Raw genomic sequence first — 9,133 nt, 5'->3', positions numbered from 1 at the left:
TCGGTGAGTCTACTGTGGTTTGAACAGTTGATCCACCATCTACAGTAGAGTAACAGTATTTTTCTGTTTTGTATTGGTCATGGACAGAGTAATGTGATTCACCAAATTACTCTGATTTACCCTGAAACATCCACACATAAATTCACATAATCCTAAACTAAACTAAATCACTCAAATGTTCAGTAAAACACTTCTAACATAACATCTATTACAGATGTGACTAAAGGGTAAACCTCTTACTGTGATTATTCTAGACTGTGGGGTGCCACATGCATAGAAGCCCATCACGGTCCCCCGGCCAACCCCCCCCCACCCATTCTGTCAATGACGCTGTCCTCAAAACTTAAATTAATTAAATAAGATGTGTCGCTGTAACCACTGAAAGGGTCTTCAATTGGGCCCCCCCTCCCCTCAAAAAAACTCTTTTATAGGAATCCAAAGGGGTTCTTTAACTGTCTTTAATTGGGAAATACATTAGCTTTAATGGAGGTTTGAGTGGCCATTCGGGCCCCTTGTCCCAAATTTATTGGAGGGACTCTCCTCACGGTGCACCCCTGACCTCTTACCAGACACTCCATGTTTGTGCACAAGCCAGAAAATAATATGCCAAAAATAAGATTACTGTTGTTCAACCCTTTTGATTAATCTTAACCCTGGTCTCAATTGAAAGGTAAAAGGTATGAGTGTCCCACAGTGTTCCTTAACAGGTTAACTGTTCACACCATGAAGCAAAGAAACAGTATTAAAAACACTACAAGCACAGATCAGACACACCTGCAGATTCATGAAATTCCTTCTTTTCCAACAGAAACTCATCTGCCAGGTTTTTATCTAGCTGCAATTTACATATTTAAAGTTCCAGCTGAAGGGTCTCCCCTGAAGGCATCAAAACAAGTCTGACAGCAACACTTGCTGATCAGTGTCGGGGGTGATGCTTATCAGAGAGTCAGAGAAAGGATCAAAAACACCTCATTTAACTGTATTATTAAATTAGACAATGTGATATTTATTGATCTTCATTTTCCAAATAACAGAACTGAGATATTTTCTTGGTTGTCTTTAGAGAGACAGAAATCTCATTTGTTCTCTCCTGATACTGACTCTCAGTACTTACAGTATTTGCTGATCAGTAACGTGTTACAGTAGGTCCGCAATTCAAGTTCTCAGTTGTTTAGTTACATTTTCAAAAGGGTAATTGTTATTTTATATATAGAGAAAAGGGAGGTTCCAAATACATCTATAGTTAACTAAATCCCTGAATCAACAGTAGGCTTTTTAAAGGAAGAGGTTTAATTACAGCTATTTAAAAAGGACTGTGGTACATATCCTGTTACTAAAGACAGATGGATCATTTCTAGTAAAGAAGTGCTAACTAAGCGTAAAAATCTCCTTAAACAGCCTAGTTGGGATTGGGTCCAAGAGACAGAATGATAGTTTGGATCAGGGGTCTCCAAACTATTCCACAAAGGGCCATGTGGCTGCAGGTTTTAGTTCCAACCAATCAAGAGCACACCATTTGACCAATCAGCTGTCTGAAGACTGAGATCAGCTGATTAAATGAATCAAGTCTGGTGTGCTCCTGCTTGGTTGGAATGAAAACCTGCAGCCACATGGCCCTTTGTGGAATAGTTTGGAGACCCCTGGTTTAGATGAAGTCATCATTCAAGGAAATTCAGTCGATCGGGGTTGTGGATCCCCTATTTATGGACATCTGTGGTCCTGCTTGAGACTCATGCCTACTAGTATTATTACAATGAGTCATATTTCTATATTTATTGTTGCACTTCTGTGTTTCTCTCCTTCTTCCTCTCTCAACCTAGAGTCCAGTTTCCTTGCTGCTTGATCATTTGTTAATCTAGGGGAAGAAAGCAGATTTGTTCAATGTGCTGTCTGAACGGCAGAAAATTGGTTCCATTTTGTTTTCTGCTGTTTTTAAATTGGGAACTGCCCAACACTTTGCTAAGTAAGATAAATATTCATATTGATTTTGTAAATATGGATGATGCAAAGAGTTTTGTGTTCACATTTTAAATATAAATGAGTCAGTTACTTGAGAGAAATGAAACAACCTGTAGATGAGTAGTAGTTGTTTTCCATGAACATTTCATTTGGAATTTAGTTGCTGTCTAAACCAATAAACTACCTGCTGTTAACCACAAGAATACATTACAACCAGAATCACTATTTTATTCACTAACGCATGAAATATTATTATACATGTAACAGATGGTGGTGGTGGTAGGACCCAGTTGCAGCATAGACCAGTGAGCAGTATGAAAATGTCTTTATTTTAGTCTGCAAGGTCCACAGAATGTATACGACAACAGGCAAGACAGAGTTGGCAGTAGGTAAGACTCTGGCACCAGCACTCACGGACATGAAGTTGACAAAGCTGGAAGTCCTGTGCTCTCCTGACAGGATCGAAGCTGGAGGATGCCACACAGCCACAGGCAAACAGGAACAGGCGATGCTCGAGGTCAGGGACAGAACCGTTTACCGGGGAAGACACGAGGAGAGGAGGTCAAAAGCAAGCAGAGTCAAAACCAGGGAATCAGTCCGTGAATAATTACTGGAAAGTCTGGCATGTAGAAAGTGCAAAATGACAATCTGGCAAAGAGTGAATGGACAACAGAAGTATATATACACAGGCTTGATTACAGATGAGCTGCATCTGAGTGCCCAGGTGAACAGAGTTAACTGATGAGGTGGGTGTGGCTGATTAGCAGGAGTAGAGCAGGGGTGTGGTGAATGGAAAGTTACCAGCAGCAGGAGAAGAGCAGAACAGGCTGTGACAATACAGGTGCTAATGTTTCTCTGTCTCTGTGTGTAGGTGTGTGTTTCACATGTTATGCAATAAGTTAGGCTACATGAAATACTAAGTTACCAAAGAAACCCGAAATCACAAATCAGAAATGACCTGATAATCGATTCATTATTAATAAATACTTCCTGGAAAACTTTATTAGGATCACCACACTAACACTGGACAGGGCCTCACTTTGCTCCAATAACAACCTCAGTTCTTGGTTTGATGGATTCCAGTAGATGTTGGAAATGTTTCTTTAAGATTCTGCTCCATGTCAACATGATTGCATCACATTATTTCTGCAGATGTTTCAGCTGTGAATGTCTTGTTTTACCACATCGCAGAGCGGCTCTGTTGGGTTAGGGTTACTGACATTAGGAGATGTTAAACTGTGGAATCACATGGGCAGCATCAATACTCAGAGAGGCTGTCAAAGCTGATCTTCTTTGATTCTGGCTGTTTTATGTTGACATTTTTTTATACGTTTTTTATTCAGTGTTATGACATTTTGCATCCTCTGTCGCCATGGTAATACTGATGCGGCATATTACTTGCTCAACAGAATTATGAGTTCAGTCAAAAACTACACTCAGTCAATTGTGCTGTCCTCAAAACTGAAATTAACTTCATATATAGTCTATATCTGTGTGTCATAGGAATAATATTTGTCAGCTGGAAACTAAGAGGTGTTGCTATAGCCACTGTGTATTCAATTGGAAGAAACTACCAAAAAACACAAAGTGTGTCTTTTATAGGAATCTAAAAGGGTCCTTTAACTGTCTTTAATTGGGAAATGCATTAGCTTTAATGGAGGTTAAAGGGGGTTTATAGCTATAATTAGGCAATATGAGTGGTCATTGGGGCCCCTTTTTCCAAATTCATTGGGTGGACTCTCCTGACCGTTGACATCTTACCAAGCACTTCATTTTAGTGCCCAGCCAGAAAATAATATGCCAAAAATAAGATTACTGTTGTTCAGCCCTTTTGATTAATCTTAACCCTGGTCTCAATTGAAAGGTAAAAGGTATGAGTGTCCCACAGTGTTCCTTAACAGGTTAACTGTTCACACCATGAAGCAAAGAAACAGTGTTAAAAACACTACAAGCACAGATCAGACACACCTGCAGATTCATGAAATTCCTTCTTTTCCAAAAGAAACTCATCTGCCAGGTTTTACCTCGCTGCAATTTACATATTTAAAGTTTCAGCTGAAGGGTCTCCCCTGAAGGCATCAAAACAAGTCTGACAGCAACACTCAGTGTCGGGGGTGATGCTTATCAGAGAGTCAGAGAAAGTATCGAAAACACCTCATTTAACTGTATTGTTAAATTAGACGATGTAATGGAGCTTTGAAATAAAGTGTGACATAAACTCAGATGGTGTCCTGGGTCTAGTGGTTAGATAAAAAAAGCATCTAACAGATCCACAGAAATCCAATCCCATTCAATCAAATATGAGTCATTTATACACAAAGACAGAAAAACAACTACAATAAAAATAAAAGTACATGAAGCTGAAGCTCCACACAGGATAGAAAAACGCTGCCACACGTTTATTAGAATTTGGTCTTTGTTTATTATCAGCATCATCTCACCAGCCTCCCTTCAGACGGGTATAAAACTGGCTTGGAGGGGGAGATCTGACTCCCTTTTATCTGTTTCCTTTGTTTTGAGAGGGCAAAGAAAACTCAAATCAGGCTTCCCTGATTACATACAGGCCTCACAGGAGACAAAGGGCTCATGTGCCGATGCCAGGGAAACACTAAGAGGGAATCTGATGCTAAAGAGACTGTAAATGTGTCAGATATCACTGATATGACTAACTCACACTGCTGAAGCTCAATAGAAGCTGATCAGACTGACATGACTATATATATATAATAAATGTATTGTATGTAAAGCACGTTCACATCTGACCTGTCTGAGGACACAGAACTCTGCTCAGAGCAGCTCAGTCTGAATAATGTGCATCATGAAGTGTGAAAGCAACAGGAAACCACAGAACATAGCATCAGTGACATCATCACATCACATCAGAGTCATTGGTACTTGATAATGATAGTTCCTCTTTTTTGTGAAGCAGTATTTAAGATCACACCTCTCTGCTTCACTTATTATCAGACTTGAGCGAGTTGTTAGTAAGTGAACACAGGAGCAGTTTACAGCTGAGATCCAGAGCCCACGAGCGTTTGAAGATGTGCAGGATTGTGTGGATGTGGCTGCTCATCCTGGCTGTCTTGCCACTCTTCTGTGAATCAGAAGGTAAACTTCTTCATCTGTAGTTTCTGCATTGTTTTACATACAGAGTAATGGAGTGATATTATTCACACTGTTGCTCTGTAACGTCATTAAGGACTGTGCTGTCAGAATTATAATATACCTGAATGTGTGATATTGATATTGCAGATTTTAAAATGAAAATAATAATAATAAGAATAATGAATCAATGCATGCAATAAAATTAAATTCTGCACATATGAACAATAAAATAATACAATTAAATTAAAAAGGCTGAGGCTCTGGCTTCACTCCTGAATCCTGCAGCTAGTAGATCCCCCCCCCCCCCCATGGCCTAAAACTGAACTGTAACTGAAACTTGTAAACTACAAGTGTTGCTGAAGCTTTCACTCTTTTTAAGACTTTTTTCCTTTTCAGTGCAGCTTTAGAAGTAGGTGAAGTTGTGCCAGAAACCTCGACTCTACCTCTCAGTGTGTCATGCTTGTTGTGCTGATGAGTAAAACACTGATTCTCTCTCTGTTAGATGAACGTAAGCAGCAGCTAATATGCTGCACAGGCAGCAGCAATGGAAGAATTCCCGACATCAAGGAGTGTTACGAACAGGAGCCACGAAAGGACTGCACGTTCCACGCCTTTTTGTAAGTACAACATGTTTTTAAAGAATCTAAATGTGAATAAATCTGTATTCATCTCTCTCTGATCTGCTGAGAGGATATAATAGCATAATAATGTAAAGAGAGTTGGGTGGGATTGGAGATATGGGGCGCTAACGTCCATGATGTCTTGCTGCATTTTCATATTGTACGCATTATTTTGGTCAAGCTTTTTATTTTCTTTCTCTCTTTCTATTCTTATATATATGATATTAATGTCATTTGAAGATCATTTTATACCAATGATATAATGATAATATAACAGCATAATAATGTAACGGGGAAGGAGGGGTGGGGGTTGGAGATATAGGGCAGAGCCCTCCATGATGTCTTGCTGCATTTTCATATTGTACGCATCATTTTAGTCAAGCTTTTTATTTTCTTTCTCTCTTTCTATTTTTTTGTACTTTGTTTTATTTTTATTATATAATTATGTTATATTGTGTGGCAAAGCTGAGGTCAAAACAATGATCAAGGTCTTGTTCTTGTATCATATGATAAGTCCATATTTAAACATGATGATGCTGATAATTGCGTTATGTACGATAAGTTGATAATTATTGTGATAATAAATATATAAATAAATCAAAATATCCTTTCATGGTTGTATCCCTCCACCAACTTCGGTCTGAGCTTCACGGTTTAATTTAATAATATTTAATGAGGTGTTGTGTGTAGCAGCAACATAACAAATGTCTAATTCTTCATTTCTGGTTCCTGTTTCTAGGGTCGTAGCTCCAAACGGTAAGCAATACTGTGTGACGCCAAACACTCCGTGGCTCCAACGTCTTATCAGTGAGGTGAGAATTATGTGTTAAAATGTGTTGGCTCAGCTATCAGGATGCTTTACAAGTCCATCAGGGTGAGCTACTGTTAGAAGGTAACACTATATTTCATGAATCTTTTCTTTCTGCCTCTCTCACAGGGTCTGAAGTGTCCTCCCATCATCAAGCCCAAACGCAGATTTGAAGTCCTGAACAAAGTCGACATGGAATAAAAACAGCTGCCAGAATCATTTCTGATCATTTACTGCTTCCTGCTTTTACTGCAATATAAAGATAGATAAATATAGATAACTGAACATGTTTCAGGCACAGCTTTGCTTTTTTTGGAGGGAAATAATCCTGCAACCAAAAATAATAAATCATTTAGAAAGTGAGTGTCTCTTGTGTTTTTAATTCTTACTCTTAGTGTGTTATAGTGCAGTACAGTCACAGAGGTGGTGACTCAGTGCTGTTTATGTAACTCAGAGTCTGTGCAGTTAAAATGGAAACGTTGGATCTGTGAATGAATGTGTGATCAGCCAATCAGGTTACTATCATCTGTCAGTCGCCATCGTAGATAAGCAACAGAATTTGACATTTTCAGGAGCATTCAGTCTTACTTTTAAAAATGGTGCAAATGTCATTTCAAATGATATAAAACCAACAAAAATACTAAATGTACATTTTAACAAACCTGATGCTGCTTTTAAATCTAGTTTAACATATTTTTGAATTGCTCATCTTACCAACATTTATTAGTCACTGACCCATTTATACATGAATTAGTTGAGACAGGATCTGCAGGAGAACTCATTGTGTTTCTAATCTTATCAACCTTATTGCTGAAAATGTCTAGACACTCATCATGAGTAGTGTTTTAGTGAGTTTAGTTATAAAGAGAAATGTAGAGTTATGTTTATGAATATAAAAAGCAGGATGGAGGCCTTTCAGGACGCCTTGTTCTGATAGTAAGAGGAACAAAGTGGTGAGTGGTAAACGTGTCTGTGACAACATTAACAGGACAGAGATGATTCCTGTAATTAACTGGTACATGACAGGGGATGTGGTGGGAGACACAGTCAGATCAGAAACAGATCAAACTATAGATTAAAACCAAATATGGGGTGTTAACACTACAACGAGTCGACTCACGGATAAACCGAAAGGCTTCACTGAAGATCACCGGCCTTATTCAGACAAACACTGAAATAACCAAGAATTAAAATCTCATCAGAATAAATAACAAGACCTGAGATAAGAAAAAAGTCTCAAATATTATGATGTGAAGTTTGGAGATTAAATTTGAAAATAAAGCAACTCCCCCACCTGGTTTATCTGTCTGAGTACATGGACACTAGTATAGTCAGATCAGGAAGCTTCATTTAAAATGCAATAATGATTTGTCCTTTTAATGTTCAGTGTGAGGTTATTGTCCATGCATCCGTCTGTCAACCTGTCTATCTCCTCTCTGTATTGTGTTCCATTGTTGTTTGAAATCAGTCCCACCACTGTTGTGTCATCTGCAAATTTGATTATTGTGTTTGTGGCGTATGTGGGAGTGCAGTTAAATGTGTACAGTGAATAAAGCATGGGACTCAGAACACAACCCTGTGGTTTCCCAGTGCTGAGGGTCAGACTGGGAGAGAGAAAGTGTTCCATGTCTGACTGTCTGTGGGCGTTGAGAAAGAATGTCTTTAATCCACCTACACAGAGTGCTATTGAGACCCAGGCCGAGCAGTGTGGTGACCAGCTTGCTGGAGAAGATGGTATTGAATGCTGAGCTGTAATCAATAAAAAGCATTCTCACATGTGCCCCTTTCTGGTCAAAGTGTGTGAGTGCTATGTTGAGGGCAATGGCAATAGCATCCTCTGTGGATCGGTGTGCTGTGTAGGCGTTTTGGTGTTGGTCAAGGCTGGCAGGTAGGTTTTAGGACCAGTTTCTCTAAACATTTAGTACTGATGGGGTAAGTGCTACCGGTGTGTAATCATTTAAACAGGTGATGTTACTCTGATTGTGGCTGACGTGAGGCAAATGGGAACAGTGGCCTGGGACAGTGACTGATTCCAAATGTCTGTGAATACCTCTGCAAGCTGGTTGGCACAGTGTCTGTTCACTCTCCCTGGAATTCCACCTGCCCCCCCACCCCTCCCCCGCCTTCTGCCTCCAGTCTTCTGCCACCAGCCTTCTGCCCCCCAGCCTTCCGCCCCCAGCCTTCTGCCCCAGCCTTCCGGCCCCAGCCTTCCGCCCCCAGCCTTCTGCCCCAGCCTTCTGCCAACCCCTCCCGCCTTCTGCCAACCCCTCCCGCCTTCTGCCCCCCTGCCTTCTGCCCCCAAGTCTGTAAGGTCAGAGGGGTGTCAGCAGCATCCAGTGGGGGCGTTGCTCTGTTATCACTCTCTGCTGTTTCAAAGCGAGCAAAGAAGTGATTAATTACTGGAGGTGGTTGCTGGATCCTCAATGTTCTCCCTGTCAGCAGCCTCAGCTTGATGCCCTTCTTTAGGTTGGTGCCATCTTTATTATATATAAAGCATGTTCCCATCTGACCTGTCTGAGGACACAGTAATATTTAGAAAGATTGAGGAAGCAACTTTGTTCTTTCATTTATGTTTAAACAATTTGGTGCGAGCAGCTCCAAGAAATCAGGGAGTTGGCTCCTCATGATGAAGGTGTCAAAC

This window comes from Scomber japonicus, chromosome 16 (genome assembly GCF_027409825.1).
Source record: "Scomber japonicus isolate fScoJap1 chromosome 16, fScoJap1.pri, whole genome shotgun sequence".
Lineage (NCBI taxonomy): Eukaryota > Metazoa > Chordata > Actinopteri > Scombriformes > Scombridae > Scomber > Scomber japonicus.
This window is presented reverse-complemented; position numbering follows the sequence as displayed.